This window comes from Pelophylax lessonae, assembly GCF_965119305.1.
Source record: "Pelophylax lessonae genome assembly, chromosome: 3".
Classification (NCBI taxonomy): Eukaryota; Metazoa; Chordata; class Amphibia; order Anura; family Ranidae; genus Pelophylax; species Pelophylax lessonae.
The window spans coordinates 367,454,490-367,476,356 of record NC_138770.1 but is presented as its reverse complement, the minus strand read 5'-3'; the positions used below and the strand labels follow the sequence as shown (position 1 = coordinate 367,476,356).

General features: G+C 39.5%; 1 protein-coding gene across 1 annotated transcript in view; it reads left to right on the top strand.

The window, feature by feature from the left end:
- CNR1 (cannabinoid receptor 1) overlaps nt 1-21,867 on the top strand; it is a 92,690-nt gene that overhangs the window by 28,932 nt on the left and 41,891 nt on the right. The window contains exon 2 of the mRNA XM_082251969.1: nt 15,891-15,965. The gene's annotated coding sequence lies outside the window, so the exon portion shown is untranslated. The remainder of the gene's footprint in view (nt 1-15,890; nt 15,966-21,867) is intronic.

Below are 21,867 nucleotides of genomic sequence, written 5' to 3'. Positions count from 1 at the left end.
CTTAACTGAGTATAGAATAATATCATTGCACTGTACCTGTACTCTGAGTGCTTCATCGGTATGACATCTGTCTGGTTCAAGTCCTGGCATCTTTTGCCGGCTTTTGTCCCCATCCACCCGCCTATCAGACTTGTACTATGGAGCTCAGGAAGTGTTCCAAAACCCCCTCAGTTCTGTGCTAGAGGCTGTGAGCGGCTAAAAGACACAAAAACCAACCAGTGGTGCAAATCTCCTAGTGCCCCCTCCTTTGTTCCGACCCTGGCTGGGAGGAAGGAATACTCATCAGGTGGTATCAAGTGTTTTTGGAAGTTTTCCAGTATTTTTAGTTTATATTTTGGTCCTTGGCAATTTACTGACAAAGAAGGCTACTACTGTTTTGTAAAAGGCTTGTTTCAGTTCCCAATGCCAATCACATGCCATTTTGCAAACAAACCCATGGGCAACTACATAACTTTAAGGTGTTTGTAACTATTATTGTAGTTGACTTTAATTTGATGTTCAACCTCCTACTGGATGTCTCTAGAGGTTCCTCCCATTTTTTTTCATTACGCTTAAACAACTCGAAAAGGTCTTACATCACCACCAACTGATGGATACATAGGATACTATACTTTTTTTTTTCTCTAAAACCCACAAAACAATAACTTAGATTGATTATTTCTTCATCACACATAAAGACTCATTATCCCATCCTCGATTGGTCACAATACTGCATTTAATCATGCTCCTATTCAAATGTCTGTGAAATTTCCTAGCCTTCAGAAAAAGTTGTGACAATGGCAACTTAATAAACACTTACTACAAACACCAGAAGCCATGGATCTCGCCAAAGAACTTGTGGCCTTTTTCGGTGATTGCTGTTCTGAACAGCTGTTCTGAACTTAACCCCAGAATCATCTGGAAAGCACATATCTGTTTCTTTAGGAGCCTACAAATAAAGCACAGTTTGAGGCTCAAATGAGTGAAAGGAAACCAAAGTGAATTACTCAACATATATGGAAGCTAGAGTAGCTGCATAAATTGTCATTGGCTAGGGAGCAAGGAACTGAGCTCCAAAGAATGAGCGAAACTTAAATTGCCTGTTCTTCTTAAAGCCAAGGTTTCTTTAGCAAAATGCCAATGACCATTCTATGAATTTGGCATTAAGTTGGTTAGCCCAGGCCCCCAGGAAGCAATTGTCTCAGTCTAATATCTCTAACATCACTTCTTAAGATGGAAAATGCCTTAACACCCAATGCCACAGAGCAGATGCCTTCAAAATCTACTGTATAATTTACAATCTAAACATGCTCCCAGAGCCACCCACAGCAGAACAAAATGTCAGATAAGAATTACATTTCAGAGACAGGGCTCCATTCTCTCCCCTCAGACACTTGCACGGACATGGAAACCCCTCTGACATTTGAAGAACTATCTTGTGCCATCTCTAAGTTCAATCCAGCCAGACCCCAGGACCAAATGGCCTAACCCTTTCTTACTAGGAAATATTTCTGCCCCTCTGGTATACCAATTTTCTGTCAGCTTGCTCTAGCCACAGACCACAGATTATTCCCAAAGTCGCTCTGTGAGCACACTTTACAGTCATTCCTAAATAACATAAAGCTCCCCATATTCTAACTACTGTCCCATATCTCTACTCAACTGTGACTTTAAACTATAGCCAATCAATTCATCCCACATCTACACCAACTTATCCAGCTAGACCACGTGGAATTTATTCCCTCTTATGAAGCTAGAGACAATACAACCGGGCCCATCAACCTCATTCACATGACTTGATTAAAGGCTATTTTGGTACTTCTCTTATCTACAGATGCTAAGAAGACCTTAGATTGTGTCAGCTGGGACTTTACTTATTCATCACTGGAACATACTGACCTTCAGTCTAAGATGCTATGCTAAATAGGAGCCGTATATTTAAACCTCTCACCTATTGTAAATGCGAATGACACCCTTTCAAGACCCATTGACATTACAAATGAGACTAGACAAGGTTTCCCATTATCCTTCCCTATTTTCATTTTGACCCTAGAACCTTTTCCCATTAAAGTTCAGAACAACCTGAACATTTAAGCCTCTCCTCAGTGTAAGACACATGAAAGCCCGCATGGAGTTTGCTAAAAAACACCTGAAGGAATCCAAGATGGTGAGAAATAAGATTCTCTGGTCTGATGACACCAAAATATAACTTTTTGGCCTTAATTCTAAGCGGTATGTGTGGAGAAAACCAGGCACTGCTCATCACCTGTCCAATACAGTCCCAACAGTGAAGCATGGTGGTGGCAGCATCATGCTGTGGGGTTGTTTTTCAGCTGCAGGGACAGGACGACTGGTTGCAATCGAGGGAAAGATGAATGCGGCCAAGTACAGGGATATCCTGGACAAAAACCTTCTCCAGAGTGCTCTGGACCTCAGACTGGGCCGAAGGTTTACCTTCCAACAAGACAATGACCCTAAGCACACAGCTAAAATAACAAAGGAGTGGCTTCAAAACAACTCCGTGACTGTTCTTGAATGGCCCAGCCAGAGCCCTGACTTAAACCCAATTGAGCATCTCTGGAGAGACCTAAAAATGGCTGTCCACCAACGTTTACCATCCAACCTGACAGAACTGGAGAGGATCTGCAAGGAGGAATGGCAGAGGATCCCCAAATCCAGGTGTGAAAGACTTGTTGCATCTTTCCCAAAAATACTCCTGGCTGTATTAGATCAAAAGGGGGCTTCTACTAAATACTGAGCAAAGGGTCTGAATACTTAGGACCATGTGATATTTCAGTTTTTCTTTTTTAATAAATCTGCAACAATGTCAACAATTCTGTGTTTTTCTGTCAGTATGGGGTGCTATGTGTACATTCATGAGGAAGAAGAATGAACTTAAATGATTTTAGCAAATGGCTGCAATATAACAAAGAGTGAAAAATATAAGGGGGTCTGAATACTTTTCGTACCCACTGTATATCAAGAGTTAGCTAGCAATTAGTTGTTTCGGACAAATACCTGTCCTTAAAAGGATTTTTAGTTGTAAAATACTTTTTACACCAACATGAAGGTCTGTCAATCCTGCAAACCCATGGAGATTAGCTAACTGTGGCGAGAACCTTGTTTGGGGTACAAGGGAATGAGGGGTAGCTTATGTTGAGAAAGTAAATCGGGCTGTGATACACTTTTCACAACTCTCAATACTTCTGCCCACCAGAAGGAGACTCCAGTCCAATGTAGCTGGCTGACCACACACCAGAATATACAAATCTTACATGCAATATGGTGCACTCTAAAGGGCTGGGGAGAAGTCTAACAATCAGCTCACTTCTGGGATTCCTCAAACTATCCTACAAGCTAGAATCCCTGTGTTATTCGCTCTTCTCACTGTCCAAGCAAACCCCCAAACCAGACATGACTTGCCACCCCCAAGCAGTTTATCCACTGACTAATCTGTTAGACAACCATACACACACAGACTTATGTGTGGTAGATCTGCTAGTTTATAATCTGCATGCAATCTACCAACAAATTGTGCAATTGTATGCAGTCTGGCTATTAGCTATGCAAATACAAAGGGATTAAAAAAAAAAATCTGAAATACATTTTACTGAGATTTATCCTGTTGACAGGAGCAGGTCAGAAACATTCAAAATCCACCAGTCTGGAACAGCTCCATGTGAATCATCTTGTCCATATCTCATGCTACTCAGTTTAGTGAGATATGGATGTGAAGCCTTTGGTCAGTCAACAATAGGGTGTGTTAACTCCTCATCCTGGGGGATGGGTCTGCGTTCTGAAGTGACCAAAGTTAAATGGGCCATGAATAGTTCTGATGGTTGGGTTGGGGTAGGATTTCAGACACCAGTGCATCAGTACGATCACAACAAATCCAGTCACTCCTTTGCTGTCATTAACAGGCTCCATACATCCATTTTGTGGATCTCCAATAAATTCTTTGCACACTACATAGACAATTGTATTTGCACACATACACCATAATGTGTATGATCAGAAGAAATTGTTTTCATTTCTCTGCAACTAATATTTTATTTTTGATAAGAGATGAGATAAAATATATTCCACTGATCTTTGACATAAATCAGTTGTTGGTAGACAGTGTGGGCCCTTCTGGGTGTATAGGCCTTGTTCCCTGCTGGGCTTGTAGACAGAATGGCTAGAGAGTCAATTTGAGGCTCAGTGAGGTGACAATTCATGTATCCGGTTCATCTATACCTACAAGGATGTAAGAACTCTATTGGCACCTAGGTGTCATTTCAGGTTTCCAGGCCTGATTGAGGAACATCTGTCTACTATTGATTATGCAATCCAGAGAGTACTGTACTTTTATTGCCACTAAATTAAACAATATCTACAATCATGCTACTTTTACAGGTTATGTCACATCTCAGCTATTGGTAAAGTTATCCTACTTTTACATTTAAGTTACATCTCAATCCTTTTAGATGACTCATAGCTTAGACAAAACTAAGTTCAGCACCACTGGCATTTCCACCTGTCCCCTTGAAGATGGGAGAGGGCTACTGCATACATTTCTGATCGATCCTAATGAATTTGAATCAGGGTTGGCCAGCAGGTTGCCCAGCAGATCCACTTCATCTACTGGCCACAGGCTACATAGTTGAAGGGTACTGGCAAATTTGTCATTGTGTGATGTCATAATTTTCAGCCATTGGGCCTTGCCATCTGGGAGTACTCTATTGGCTGCCGCAGTGTTGATGGTTGAGCCCTGCATAAAGCCTCTCCTGGGTGACCTGGACCCCGGATCAATGGCATGAGTGCCTGGGCCCCCACCCTCTGATCTGCTTTTCATAATTCTGCTCTCTCCGTCTCAGCAGAAGGCCTGTCAGCACAAGGTCTACATTTCTCTGGGCTGATATCAAACCTATGGTCCTGTAGCCTCAGTGCAATGAGCCACAACTGCTGATGGAGCAGATTCAGATGGGGTAAGATTTGCCCTTTTATTCAGTGGTTTCTTCCTCTGCAGCGCACAGCACTGAATCCACAGTGACGGTACTCGTAACTGTGGGGAAAGAGAATAAGGTCACAGAAAACATACCCTTCTACACTGTCCTTTCTCAGCAGAAGACCTTTCAGAATAAAAGCAGAACTCCAGTCAAACAACTAAATATATGGGAAAGGATTAAGATCTCTATCTTGTACTTATATGCAAGTAGTTTAAACCTTTTTTTATGCAGTCATGTCTTCATTAATGAGTTTTGCAAACTTAAATGACTAAAAACTGTTTAAATTACTTGAAGACTGAGTTCACTTTTAGCAACATGTTACATATATTTAGGGTGTTACACATTTAACATGTTACTCCAAACCCCCTCAACCCCAGGGCACCCCACCTATTACAGTGGATAGGGGTTCCTCTCCCCCAACCACCAACTTTAAAATGGGTACGGCTGTGCTGGACTCCACCCACACAGGGATATGTGAATGAAAAAAATACAAGACCTGTATGCCACCAAGGTAGACGTACTTGTAGTTCTCAATGGACTATGAGAGTTCTACTTCCTGCAGCTCTGAAACTGACAGCCCATACAGGGGTACAGGCAGAGAACATGGTAAAGTGTCTCCAGGATCTGACATTGCACCCAGGATCCAATGATTACAGTTGCAATGCTTCACAAGCACCTGAGAAGAAAAAAATAACAAATGCACATTCATTGTACTTACAAAACAAGTAATGAGTGGTTATTTGAGTTACTGTTGCCTTTCTATCATCTCGGACCAGTCTGCCCATTCTCCTCTGACCTCTGACATCAATAAGGCACTTTTGTCCACACAACTGCTACTTGTTGGTCATTTTCTCTGTTTAGGACCATTCTCTGTAAACCCTAGAGATAGTTGTGCATGAAAATCCAAGTAGATCAGCAGTTTTTTAAATACCCAGACCAGCCCGTCTGGCACCAACAACCATGGCATGCTTAAAGTCACTTAAACCCCCTTACATTCTCATTCTGATGCTCAGTTTGAATTTCAGCAAGTCGTCTTCACCACGTCTAGATACCTAAATGCATTGAGTTGCTGCCATGTGATTGGCTGATTAGCAATTTGTGATACCAACCAATTGAACATGTGTGCCAAATAAAGCGGCCGGTGAGTATATATGTATACAAAATAGGAGGTTGCAGCACTAATGTTTATTTATATTTGCAATCAGCCCCCAGCGTTTTGCTAGAAAGAGAATTTTCATGTATAGAAAAGGGTGACTGACAGGAATGGAGAAAATCTAAATCCTTTGAAATCCTCTGAAAATCTCATTGAAAACTAAAGATGGAAAGAGTTATATCTAGCTATATGACTTTCACATATTGTAACACGCATGGCTTGGTATAGAATATATGCAGTATATTTATTCTCAAACCCTGCCATAAGAAAACACAGTCCAGCAAAAAAAAAAAAACAGAAAAAAAAAAAACATTTTTTCTTGCTGCCTTGCTTTTTAGAACTGTTCTTGGGGTTATTTGAGGCATGAAATAGGAAAACTGCATTGATTAGGCTGCATCAACTCTAGTTTTTAAAAAAAAAAACCTTGCTGATCAACTTGGTCTTTTGTTACCTAGTTTATGCTTTTGCATACAAGTTAGCAGATATAGCGAGAGTGTTTATGTACTTACAACTCTATAATTTTACATTGGAAACAAAGGATTCTAAAGTGGAAGTTATTAACTGTATTATAGTTATGATCATATAGGAGGTTTGTGGATATTGCCACTCATATTGTTTCGATTTTGCAGATTGGTCACCTTAGAGATTGTGGCTACTTCACGACGGTGCTGCCTGAATCATTCCTATGTATTTTGCTATACTTATATCCTGATTTTTGGAGAGCGACCAGAGTTAAGAATGGTAAATGTCATTTTTAGAATTAGCCTGTTTGAACCTTATTCAGGTGCTAAGAAACATTGCATTCTTAAAAAAAGGACAATGATTTAGCATACCCAGTGTAAAGAGGTTCTTACCACCCCCCCCCCCCCCAAAAAAAAATTGAAATTCAGCATGTACAAATACTGTACCTACTGACTTTTAATAAAAAGGACACTTACCTGTCCAGGGGGCCAGCTCTGTCCTTACCCAGATCGGTTCTTTGCAAGTTTTCAGGTCCCCAGCGCCACCTTGGTAATTCTGGGAAGCTGGCTGTGACTTCTTGTGGCTTCACACTGTGCATGTGTGAGCCATGCTGTGCACTGTGAATGGTCCCACAGCCTCCTGGCGCCTATGATGTGTCCCAAGAGGCTGCAGGCAGAGAGGGGGAAAGTTGGACTTCCACTTGGATGAAAAGTTGAAGAAGAGGGGAGGAAGAGGCAGAAAAGTGGAACTTCCCCCTATGGTTGAAGTTCCAGTTTAACTCACTGAGAAGCATTCCTGTCTTAGATGATGTCTTATCTTGCATTAAAAACATCTATGCCAACTGACAGAATAACAGAGACCACTAATAAACAATGTATGCAATTTAGCCTGGTTCACCTGAAATGACAGTGAGCTACATTCAATAAAAGATGCTTCATTGTATGAAGCAGATGCAGTATTTTAGTAGTGAAACTTTGCATTAAGTAAACTCCAGCATCCTTAACAAACAGTACCTGTCATGGTTGTTAAGGAGTGGGCGGCCATTGTTTCCTTAACAACCGATGAGTCATCAGCTATCAGTGGGGTTTCCCGCTGACAGCTGAATGTAAAGAAAATAATTACCGGCATTAAAAAATCAGGGAAAAAGCGGTGTGGGGTCTCCCCCCCAATCCATACTAATCCCTTCAGGTCTAGTATGGATTTTGTGGGAAACCCCCATGCCAAAATTAAAGCAAATGGTGTGGGGTCCCCCCCAAAATCCATATCAGACTCTTATCCTGAGCATGCAGCTTGGCCGCCCAGGAAAGGGGGGGGGAGGGAATGAGCGAGCACCTGCCGTTCTGAACCATACCAAGCCACATGCCCTCAACATGATTGGGTGCTTTGGTGCTTGCCACATAAAGCAAAAACGCTTGGTAAATACCGCATAAAACAGGAATTAAAATCGATGCACAAAAGGAGATAAAAAAATGTATAAATGCGGTAAATAAGTAATGGTCCCAGTATGCAATAGTTAAGGAACGGGCAGCCACCGGCATCCTTAACAACCAGTAAACCAAATGGTTGTTAAAAAGCGGACGGCTGCCGTGTCCTTCACAACTGATGGGTCATTAGTTGTCAGCAGGGATGCCTGCTGACAGCTGAATGTAAAAAGAATTGCCAGCAGCAAGGTGCTTTGGGGCCCTCCTGCCCCAAAGCACCCCCCTGTTGAAGGCATGTGGCATGGTTCAGGGGGGGACACTCGCTCACCCCCCTTTCCTGACATTTTGGGCTGCATGCTTGCATAAGGGTCTGGTATGGATTTTGGGGGGCCTTTGGTTCTGGTATGGAATTTGAGATAAACCCCCATGCCAAAATTTTAAAAAAGATGGCGTCCCCCAAAAAACCATACCAGACCCTTATCTGAGCATGCAGACCGGCATATCAGGAAAAGAGGGGTGTCTCCCTCTATGAACCATACCAGGCCACATGCCCTCAACATGGGGGTTGCTTTGGGGTGGGGGGGGCCTCCCAAAGCACCTTGTCCTTGGGGAAAACAAAGTGTAGTATAAATAAACACATGAGGCAGTCCTTTATTTAAAAAAAACAAAAATGAAAAAAATATGCCCCCTGGTGTAGATTACACGTAAATCATGATACACACCAGCTGCTGACCCCACAAAGATAAAAAAAACTCCACTCCTGACGAAAGCTCCCAAAAAATGACATCTCGGCCGCCTCCCACCAGTAAATAAACTAAGAGGTTGCCACCCATTGATGTCACTGGGTGACCCCACCCCCTAGTGATATCACTGACTTAAGCATGCTGGGGTTTATAACATCAAAAGGGGGTGGGACCACCAGGTGACATCATTAGGTGCCCCATGCCCCTTAGATTATTTAGCTGGGGGGCAGCAAAGCTGTAATTAGTCTGGAGCCTTTGTTGGGTACTGAGCTTCCTTTTTTTTCCTCTTTTTTTGGTGGGCGGGCAGCATTCTTTGTGAATGATGTGGGATCTACATCGCCCCCCCTACCTACTCATCCACAAAGGGGGGGGCAAGATCTAGATTTTCAGATTATGATAAGCCCCCCAGCCACAGACCCCCACAACCACTGGCATGGGTTGTGGGGAGGAGGCTGAACAGAGTCCCCCTGACTCAAAACACCCCCTCCATGTTTAGGGTATATAGCTGGGTATGGTTAAGGGGGGAGCACTTTCTCATTTCCCACCTTCCCTTGCCTAAAGGGCTAAATGCTCAGATAAGGGTCTGGTATGGGTTTTAGGGGGGCAATTTTTTTTATATTAAGGTGGAGGTTCCCCTTAAAATCCATACCAGCCCTGAAGGGCATGGTATGGATTGGTAGGGGACCCCATGCTGTTTTTTTCCCTGACTTTATTAATGCTGGTTATTATTTTATATAAAAAAAGCTGTCAGTGGGGAACCTCACTGACAACTGATGACTCATTGGTTGTTAGGAACACAGTGGCTGCCCACTCCTTCACAAACATGACAGTTTTCTGCTTGTAAAGGACGCTGGCAGTAGCCTGCTCCTTAACAACCAGTACACATTTCTTAAATACCTCATGCCTTGATCACTACTTAATTACCGCATAGATTAAATTTTTTATTTCCTTCTGTGAACTGAGTTTAAGCCAGTTTATGCGGTATTTAACAAACATTTTCAGCATTTTGTGGTAAATACCGCAGAGCGGTACAATGAATTGACAGTTTCAGGATCACATGCATTATTTAGGGAATATGCGTCTGGACACCTAAATAATGCATGCAATTTGCTTTTGCGAATGGAGCCCAATGTATGTTGTATCTTGCTGTAAACGCAATACAAATGTCCAAAGTAAAAAAAAAAACAAGGTATGCAGGCATATAATGCATATAATGTAAAGCCATCAACTTTACAAAACCTAGATAAGTACACCAGCTGAAACAATGCCTAGTTAATAGAAAAACTGTGAAAGAAACACAGATTTTGTAAAATGGTGTAGTAAGATACTAAATAGCCAAGGGAAATAAAATCGTTACTTATTTGTGTTTTATAGCAAGCACAAGGGTACGCACAAAAACAAACTAGATTATGGCTGGTATACAGATTTTACTATTGAGAAACTGTAGCTAAATTCTGGAACAGAAGCTAATATAATTCTAATTGCAAAGGTTGGTTCACTATCTACTCCTGTGAAATGTGAACATCCTACCACTGTGTTAGTGCCTTATCATAGTGCTAAACTGATTCCCGAAGGATATGTGAGATTCCAAGTAAAGATGAAAGGCCACATATTTTTCTGGAGGTCTATATTATGTAAAATAATACGAAATCTGTTGTTGTATGCTAACAGACCTGAAAAATCTGAATTACACATTATAATACTAGAGCAACAAAACCTGCACAGGATTGCTATGGTAAACACAATGGCAAATAAAACAAGGGAGGACATTCTGAGGGGAAAGTTGCTTAAGCAACACAAATAGCAAAACCAAAAAGTCCTAACTACTTACAAATCATAACCTTTTTTAATTTGAGGAGGTGCTGAGCTTTTCAAATTTCTCATAAAAAAAAAAATTCAATCTTTGACACCTGCTTTTATGAAACTGGAGTTTAAAAGCTGGTAAAATAAACTAAAAGTAGGTAAATTTTTACTTTATTTATTTCAATTTAGCATCAGATAATGCAGCTATTTAAACATATTTTTCCTACTAGTATGATGGTAGGTACATATTGCTAAATTAGGTTGATTGTTGAGAGACCAACATTTTTGCACATAACAGTGGGATTGATTTACTAAAACTGGAGAATGAAAAATCTGGTTCAGCTGTGCATGGTAGCCAATCAGTCTTTAACTTCAGCTTGTTCAATGAAGCCTTCACAAAAAAAAAAAAAAAACTGGAAGCTGATTGGTTTCCCTGCAGAGCTGCGTGAGATTTTGCACTTTCCAGTTTTAGTAAATCAAACCCATAACTAGATTCCGTGGGCAGAATGAAACGCATTGGAGACATGGCCTGGTTTGAGCGGTCCTTCACCTTCTTACGGGGTTTTTCAGAAAAGTGCAACTTCCAGGACTGTTCCATTAAATCAAACACAGTGTTGCACTATTGAGATGTCACTTTGTTTACAGACATACTGCTTATGATATAGCCAGGTATCATGGTACAAGTGTAACCTCTCAAACCTAAACAGAAACAACCCAGCAACTCATTTTGCATTATACAGTATATTTTTATATATTCAAAAGAAAATGCTTTTACTTCAGCTTGAAAGAGACTAATAAATTCTGAACATATATCCTAGTATCAGTTACATTCCTGGAGCATTTTTCTAGACTGGAAGAGGAATCTTTGATTTTAGAGTATCTTGAATCGGATCCCTAATCCTCAACCTTTGTAAAATCCTTTCATTATTTTCAACCACTGAAAAGACTTTATTGCAAGACAATTCAATGCATGGAGAATTCAACAACATTAGATTTTTTTTTCTTACCTTCAGGTGGTGTATTTTAAAATCTATTACCTTCTTTTTTGTTTGCTTGTTTTCTTGGGCACATCTCAAACTAATATTGGAACTGTTATACCCCCATATGCTCGGTGTGAAACATGGATTGGCCAGTTTGCCTGACCAATCCACAAACCAGCCCATTCTATTGCAAGTTCTGACAAAAAAAAAATTCTGTTAATGGTAATAAGTTATGTAATGTAATGTAATATGATAAGTTATTAGACAGGACTATGGGGTTGATTTACTAAAACTGTAGAGTGCACAATCTGATGCAGCTGTGCATAGAAACCAATTAGCTTCTTTTTTTTTCAAAGCTTAATTGAACAAGCTGAAGTCAGAAGCTGATTGGTTACCATACAGAGCTTCACCAGATTGTGCACTCTCCAGTTTTAGTAAATCAACCCAACAGTCTCCTTTCAGTAGACTCATGTTAATGAGTATGTGACTTCCTTTCTGCTCTGGTGCTTTGAAAAAAACTAAAGGTAATTAAAAAGGCTTTAGATGTACATAAGAATTCGAGTAGTGTTTTGAGGTAAGGGCCCTTTTTGGGCTACATTCCTAATGTACACATCTAATCTTTTAAACTTTCATAATAGTATTAAAGTGGATGTAAACCCCATTCATGAAGTTTGACCTGGGCACACATATCTGTAGTTTTTACTTATCTCTCTCCAAAGCCCTAAGTCCCATGTATTTCTGCTGCTCCATTCCTCTGGTATCAGCATGATAACTTCAGACAAGTTCTCAGACACAGGAGATAAAAGCAGCAGGAAATTTGGGTCGGGGTGTGTGCATAGAGATAGATAAGCAGAGAGCTGGTCTATTCACAGCACAGCTCTGCATGTTTCTTTCTTTCTCTGTCTATGTGGAGATGGGGTGTAGGCCTTTCCCTCAATCAGCTATCACACAGTGTATGCCAAGACTCCATACCCAGTGCTAGAACAGGAAGAAAATTTCAAACACGATGTTCACTTTCGAAACCATGTAGAAAGCCGAAGACAGTAGATATACAAATACAACTTATATAGGGAGATTTGTTATATTTCTGTGTATCTTCTGAGGCTGTTCGCTTTACTGGGTATATGTGAGGGTTTACATCCAATTTAAGGTAGCATGGGGTCACATGTTACAACTCTTTTGCTATATCTGTTGTGTTAATTTGCTACCTTTGGACAAGGAGTGTGCGCTTTTTTCTCTTAAATTATTGAACTATCATGATAGTCCCAATTTTCCAGTGTAACAAAATTCTTTTTCTCAAACATAAATTTAAATAAAATAAATAAATAAAAACTGTAACAAAAAAAATACGGAAAATTGGATGAAGTCTAGAGGTCTGAGTGGCAGCGCAGCTGATAATTTACATTTATCTGCATGGGTTAAATTTCAGTCTTGTTGAGTTTGCTCATCTAAACCTTTTTTGTTGTTTAGAAGAAATATACCCATTTTCCAATTAAGTCTCACAGTCTCTTACTTTTGAGTCTCACAGTCTCTAACCCCTACTTTCAAATAAAGATTGGAACATTTTTAGCCTTCAAGATATCCAAGAAAGTATTGTATTTAAGAAAACTGTCATGACTAAATGTTATCGCTGACAGTCTATAGTCAAATGACCAACTGTGGTCATAGCAGACTTACTGTTGCTTATAGAGAAAGTATTGTGTATTTTCAGTGAGTTATATTTATATCAAGCTGTGTTTATTAACAAAAAAAAAAACATCAAATAGAATATATATTTTCTTGAAAAAGCCAGGATTGAAGATAATACTACTAAAAGTTCATTGAGTCATCAAGCTACCATGGAGTTAAATTAGCTATCAGACGCTCAATGGTAAATGAGGGATTAAGGGGATGATCTGCTTACTACAAAAAGTTATATTCATGATCATTTTGCTATAGCAACATAGTGTTCATTATTAGAAAAGACCTCTATTTGACATCTGCATAATTTTGTCATCATTGCTGAACATCAACTAGAACTTGCAATACTCACTCTGGTATAAATGTCAGTGGAGTAATGTGAATAATAATTATGTGCAAAAAGGTTAACAAGAACCATCATGTTTGGTATATTATTCAAAGCTGTCTCCGTGTATGGCTGTGTAATGATTTGTACAATGGGTGTCAGCTTCCCCAAAGTCCCCAAAATGTCCTGAGCTTTGAACGCCTGAGCAAACTTCTCTTGAGCCCCAAAAACTGTCACACATGGGAAAGCAATGTGGCTAAACCTGAAAAGTTGACTTTCAGAAAATACATTTGGGGGTACATTGATGAAGTTTTGAGGGGCCTGCTGTAACAAGTAACAGTGTGGTACCTTATGGTGCCTAGTATCTATTAAGGTTTAAAAGTTTACAATAAAAGGCTAGCTTTGTTGGTGATGCTGCTGTTGTTTTGTTTATACTTCTACATTCTACATACTTAAAGCTGATCTCCGGGCATCAAAAACTTTTAATAGATTTATTACTTAACAGTCAATCCACTTTGTGTGCTTCAAATGCTTTTGAAAACCCAGATATTGCCTTGTAAGTTGTAACAGTATCAGTGAAATCATCAATGTGCTTCGCTGAACATTTCCTGTGCAGGGCAGACCCTGGCAGGTTACACCCACTGCAGGCTTCATTAACCACTTAAGCCCCAGCCCTATTTCGGACACTTTTTGTTTACAAGTTAAAACCAGTATTTTTTCCTAGAAAACTACGTAGAACCCCCAAACATTATATATATATATATATATATATATATATATATATATATATATATATATATTTTTTTTTTTTTAGCAAAGACTCTGGAGAATAAAATGGTGGTCATTGCAATATTTTTTGTCACGCGGTATTTGCGCAGCGGTCTTTAAAACGCCATTTTTTTGGGAAAATTTTTGAAAAATCACATTTCACTGCATTTAAAAAATACTAAACAGTAAAGTTAGTCCATTTCTTTTGTATATTGTGAAAGATGATGTCACGCCGAGTAAATAGATACCCAACATGTTATGGTTTAAAATTGCGCGCACCCGTGGAATGGCGACAAACTATGGTCAATAGAAATCTCAATAGGCGACGCTTTAAATTTTTTTAACGGTTACCAGTTTAGACTTAGAGTGTAGCTATTTTTTTTAATTATTGCTCACGCTCTCGTGATCGCGGCAATACCTCACATGTGTGGTTTGAACAGCGATTTCATTCGCGGCTCGACTTCCGTATACGTTTTTTTTTTTTTGTGCGTGAGCTAAATTTTTTTTTCCTATTTATTTTATTTTATAACTATAACTATACTTATAAATAATATAACTTTATTACAGTTTTTTAAAAAAAAAAAAATCTGATAACTTTTATTGCTGTCATAAGCAATGTAAACATCCCTTGTGACACCAATATGCAGTGACAGGTACTCTTTATGGAGGGATCAAGGGTCTAAAAGACCCTCAAACCCTCCACTACACTTCCATGTATGCAAAACCCTGAAAACGGCGTTTTTGCATACATCCATTTTTTAAATTTGCCGCCTTTTGCAGCACAGTAACCCAGAAGTGACGTCATGGACGCAGCCTCCGGGTTACGTCATCGGAGACCCGATCAAAGCCATTTCCGGCTTTGATTGGGACTCCATCCAGCCGGTGGACGTGACGGCTGGGTGCTCGGGGCTTCCGGTGGTACGGGAGCCCCGTTAAAAGTCACGGAATGTGGCGGGAGGGGGGGGCGTCTCACCCAGGTAACGATCGAGCGGCTCCCGAGCCGCATCGGTCTTTACCGACAGAAAGCCGACCGTTGGCACTAAACCACGGTACCGGGATGGTGTCTCTAGCTAGAGGCATCATCCCTGTATAACCCCGCAAAGTTACCCAACGTATATATACGTCAGTATGCGGTAAGTGGTTAAGAAGACTACAAAAGGGGGTGGATGCAGGATCGGTTACCCTGTACAAGGAGAGAGAGCAGCAGTGACAAGTTTTTATTACAGGAAGCTCCTGCACAGAAACAAAGTTTTACACTAGATTAATCTACAGATTTGAAAAAAATCCAAAAAGCACATCAAGAATCAAGTAAGAATACACACAACGATATTTGCTTATCCCGGAGTTCAGTTTTAAAACATACTCATAAAAGTGTTTACCTGCTTCTCACAGGTATGCTTTTAAACTATTAATTTATTATTTAAATTACACTTTTTTAATTAATTATTTATTTAAACTGTGTTTTCAAGTATTTATTTTTGGACTAAAGCTTTCCTAAAATGTTAACATAATGATAATGATTGCAATTCAATGCAATGTTCCAAACATTTTTTAATTTTCTATAACATCTTTTAATGTTATTCTACAGATTAACTCTACACTGTACACTTGGGTGGTCTTTGAAATCAGCAAACCAAAATGGACTCCCCATTCTGAACTTCAGGTGATGTATACTTAATATTTAACTTGATAGCATTATCTAAAAAGATAGATATGTATTTTCTTAAGCCACTCTGTCCCTAAAATAAAACTGTGAATAAAGTTATCTGCATTGCTATCTGCAAAGGAAATCATTAGACAGAACACACTGACATATGTAAAACTCTAAAGAAAGTATTAAAAAGTAATGTACCCACACATTGTGATCCCTCTGCAGTAGTATTCGGAATGGTGGCATCATATGCTAGGAACCACTGCTGCAGCCACCAGCATTGGTGTAGGAAGAAGATGGAACTCTATGTCCAGTCTGTAGGGCACACTCCAGCGCTGAAGTGCACACTCGCTTCCACCAATCACCCGCCTTTTACTCTGTTAGTCTAAATTCTTCCCCCACTGCATGATCACTGGATCTTGTAGCTTGGGAACATGTTTTGGGGAAGCTTATCTTCTCTCTCAGCCTATCAGCTTGACAGTTTAAGGTCTAGATATAGAGAATTGCTAGTAAAACTAATTTACAATTTTTGCTAAACACAGTTAACCATGCCTACAATCTGATTCAGGCTTACACAGTGATTGGGTACCCCTACCCATACTTAACCTCTTTACTGAAATGGACCACCCAAACCCCTTCTTAAATTATGCAGAGACTGCCCCTGATCATTATAACGAATGCCTTATTGAGTTACTGAGCATGCAAAGTAACTCAAAAAAGAGTGACACTGTGATCCCAGACCATTGCCTGGTACAAAGCATTATTATAACTGAGATCCAAGGCGTGAGACTGTCCTGGCTAATTTTGAACATTTGGCATCCATTTCTCTGTATGCAGCAGCTTTAGTGGCAGCTGTATTTATTCAAAGCTAGCTTCCTTAGGGTTAAAAACAGAAGAACATGCTAGTACAATGTATGTTATCACAGCTGCTTATAGTCTCCACTGGAAGCGCATGTAACAGGCTGACAATGTAGGAGAACATTTGGGTGACAGATCACTTTCACCCTTTAACAGGAAGTGTATGAGAACAGACCTTTATGGCCATCTTTTTAAGTAATTGTTTAGAAAGACTTTACCCTCTTGAGACATTTTTTTTATTTTTTTTTTATTTTATTGGTTTGTATTTGGAATATATAGTAAAAAATTTGAAAAAAGTATTTTCCTGTAATTTTTCTACTGTAGCATTGATATAATTTATGAAACCCCAAGATATTTACCCCAAAATATAATCAACAAAGTCTGCTGATTAAAATTATATCTTGTATGTAACAAACAGGAATGGTAAGGCTCAAAAGGAATGTACAGTGCCTTGTGAAAGTATTCGGCCCCCTTGAACTTTGCAACCTTTTGCCACATTTCAGGCTTCAAACATAAAGACATAAAACTGTAATTTTTTGTGAAGAATCAACAACAAGTGGGACACAATCATGAAGTGGAACGAAATTTATTGGATATTTCAAACTTCGCAAGGCACTTCGCAAGGCACTGTATATATTTTACTTTAGGAGAGCTTTATTCCCCTTCAAATGTTACATTGTGACAAATGTAGCAAAGTACCATTTGGATAACATTAAGTCAAGTTGATGAGGGAAAAAATTTGCGTTTTTTTCACAGGTTTGGTAATCACAAAAATTTAGAATGACACTATATTCACTAACATGAACATTTCGTGCTTGTGTAGTAACTGCAAAAGTCATCCACATCAAATAGTGGATCCATTGGCAGAATTAATGGGTAAAAAAACAATGTTACAGATGTAAAAGAATGGAAATTCTATAAATAGGCAACTCCTATCCTTATATTGATTAGCAGTTTCTAAATGAATAACTACTGCAGTAGGGAACAGACACAAAAAGATACACTCAGCATCTTTCCAAATAACTGTTCTGTTTTATTTGATGCAATTAAAGGTTTTTATACACATTATTACATACTTATAACATTAATGTTACAATTGTACTTTTATGATAACAAGGGGCGTAACATAGGAAGGCTAATTCTAATCAGGACTCAAAAGAATGCAAATATGTAATGAAAACATTATTAGTGCCATGTGCACAATGAGTGCAGTGTGCAAGACATATAAAATAGAATACAATATTATACAGAACTTACAAATTCCCATTACAATCTCCTCTCTTTTAAACAACATTTTGATCACTAACCATACCTTCTATCACTTTAAACCTGGAACCTCCACACGCTTAGGTGGAAGTAGTCCTAGCCAAAGAGGCAAACTCTGTTGTGGAGAATATAATTGCTAAGAGCAGTTTTTTCATTGTGAAAAACAAATGATTGATAAAAAATATTTACAGGGTAATCGGCTGTACACTCCTGAGGCAAGAATGGCCTTCTAGCTTAATTGTGGACATGCAGACTTATCAGCAAATGTAAACACAGACAATTCTACTCAAAATGGAAGACATATAATAAACAACAGGACTTCAGAAATGGCTGAACTTCTTCTCAAATCACATAAAATATATATTTATATCCCTTACAATTAAAGCAATTGAATAAATAGTACCCCCGACTGTGATTTCAAGCGGAAAACAAATCAAACACAGAGATACTCTTATTTAGTCATGTTTGCAGTGTCTGGTGTGGATCCATGTGAGTTTTCTTTCAAGTTTTGTTAAATATACTTGAAATAGACGTTGTATTATGTCTCCAAACATTTCCATATATATAAATGTTTCTTAACAATCCACAAGTCACCTGGCTTTAGTTAATGAGATCCTTTTAAACCTTTAGGATCTGGAATTGGGGAGAAAAACACATTAAAGAGTTTCAGTTTCAGAGAGTCAATTTCTCTCTGAACCATAGGCAATGTGGCCCTCTGCCCCCTGACAATTTTTATTTTGTGCTTGGGAGGAAGGAAGTCGAGTCGGGGACATGGCCACAGCGGCTTCCAACTAACTGTAGGCAGAGGCTGCTCTGAGCCTCTGTCAATGATAGACAGCACATTGGTGATGTCTATCATAGGAGCCGGTCCAGGAGGCAGGACTTCGTATGACAGCGGTCATCGGGTAAGCGGGAGATCCCTGCTCTGTGTAATCCAGCGGCTCTCCTCTCTCTTCATTGCAGACTGCATTGGATGGGAACGCACTGGTGAGGCTACATTGGATGGGCACTGATCAGGCTGCATTGGATGGGCATGCACTGGTGAGGCTACATTGGATGGGCACTGATCAGGTTGCATTGGATGGGCATGCACTGGTGAAGCTGCATTGGATGGGCATGCGGGAAGGGCGCTGCGGCATTTTATTACTTATATACCTTAACTGTAGCATATACTTTATATGCGGCCCGAGAAAATTCCTCTACACTCAGTGTGGCCCAGAGAAGCCAAAAGGTTGGACACCCATGATTTAGACCATAGTTCTCTAGTTTCTGACAATTCCCTTAGTTACTCTACTTTTTATATTACATTGTAGACGGTAGGTGGTGTAAAATAAAACCTCAAAACTTCTTGTAAGGACTAAAAATAGTTCCTCTGTTACTTCTTTGTAGCTTCTGGGACTCTGTACTTACAAACTACTTCTGATAACACATTTTACTGTGGCCTTTGCAGTAGCATTTTTCACTGGCCAAACTCCTGCCCATCCAGAAAACATGTCTATATAGACAAAATGCATACTCATAAGATCCTGACTTGGGCATCTGGATATATCTTTTTGTAATCTCTGGAAGAGATGTTCAGCTTTTGGTAACACCTTTGTTAACAGGTAAAACAAGTAGCAGTCATTATAAAAACAATGGTGGTGAACCCTGGCACTATCCTATACTCATTTACTTACTAAGATAGCCATAACTTCCTTTGACTTATGACACTGTCCATGTGTCAAGCTGGAGGGAAAAGAGTGGCTGGCAGACATAAAAGATCACCTTTTTCCAAAGTCGTATTTAATAAGAAGTTCCCCCTGTGGACCACTTGTTCTTCTCCTTCTGGGGTCCTTAAAGCTTAACTCGACTTTTGTTAAGAAAAAAACATTCCCCTCTGGGTTATCTATGTACATTGCAAGGATTATACCAACCTTTGTTTTAGATTCCTACCTTTTGCTATTCTGAAAAAATCACTGTTTGTTACTCTGTGCCTCTGTGCTAAGTGGTTCTAATGAGAGGGGTTTCATAATTATCAATCAGCTGTGCAGCTGCAGAGCACTAATGAGGAAATTTGCTAGGCCTACATCCATTTAGATGTGTTCCTTTTGGAAGTATCTCACCAAAAACGATGTTTTTGTTGCAGGGGATGCCTGAAATCTGACTTGTATCTTAGGCAGACTTCTGGAAAAATTGATGAGCCAATCACACAAAGAGGAAATGATGTTTCTGGGGTGTGTTCAGTACACATTATGTGTACAGAACAACTCCAGGTAGCCATATTGCATTGCATTTTCAGAAAATGATAGCGGCTACAGATCGAAAAGGAAAGGTCATTTTCATTCAATCACAATATGACTTGTGTCACAATTGTTTACGTTATATTATTATTTTTTTTATTTACTGTTTTTCCCACAAAAGTGGAGTTACCCTTTAAAGTTTATATAATATTCCCAGCTCTACTGGGCCAGAATTAGGGTAGAATCTGTGAGTTGCACAGACCCAGCAAGTGTCCAGGGTTGTAATGCTGCAGCATCCTTAGTTGCTTGATGTATGGGTTTTATTGTTCGTTTGGCTACCTCAGCAAGAAGCTGGAAGGTTGAAGACAGCCAATCAATTAACTTAGAATGCTTGATTGGTTTACCTGCTGAAGTAAAGAAGACCTTCTAGCCCTTCAAATGGCACCAAAACACACTACCCCAAAAGCTCTCTAAATCTCTACTATATACTATCTATATAAATGTATACTCTTTTGATAGCTCACAGACTTTGCTAAAGCTTTGCTTCTTGAGCTGGGGAAAAAGGATACAATGACTTTGAATACAGAGCATCCTTCTGGGTGATAAACTGCATACTTAGTGTGGGTATTTCTATCCTCAGTATAAAACCAGGATCAATTCCACAAGAAATCTAAAATCTGGGTCTTCAGGGGGTGTGTCTTGCACTGGGCTTACAGCAGCTGATTCCTACAACATCAATTTAACACGTGGTTTTCTTTGTTTCCAACCTCCTCCAATACATGCAATACGATGGCTGGATTTAAATGTGCACATTTTTATTGTTCGATTTGTAAATAAACAACCATACAAAATCATATTTTGCGAACATTTCATTAGACAAATATTTAGTTTAACTGTCTGCAATATTTGCTGCACAGAATGTGGGACCATTAAATTTAAATAATTGACCAAAATATTGTCTGTAACTTTGCCCAGTAGCCTCTTGCTACTACTCCTCTAATATAGCCGGGTTAACCCTGCATTATGGAATCTAGCTTGCATGACATATATTACAATGGCTTGTTTTTTCTATCATGCTGTTTGTATGAGAACTCCAGTTTCATGTTTCAAAAATGCAACCTTTTCCTGGCAATATTATAATTTCTCATTGCTTGCTCTGTTTCTAGTTTTAGCAAGATAATACAAGTCCTTAGTTTCCATCTTAGGCTCCATGTACACGGGACGTTGTTAAAAGTCCCTTTGAATGCTGGAATTTTTAGGACGTTTGAAACGTCCGTTCGTTCGCGTTTGTACCCGCGTTTAGCGGCGTTTAGGGGCGTTTGCGTTTAGAAGCGTTCCTAGAGGTCAAAAAAATTATTCCCCTTTAAAATGGAAAAACGCGAACGCTAAACGCGGGTCATCGCGTTCAGACGCGTTCGGGCGCGTTTAGACGCGTTCGGACGCGTTTGTGCGTTTGAAACGCCGGGAAACACACGTTCGAACGCAAATAATTGCGTTCTAAAAAAAGTCCCTGAACGCAACTGCCTGCAAATGACTGTAAACGACCCTGTGTACATGGACAGATAAGATAA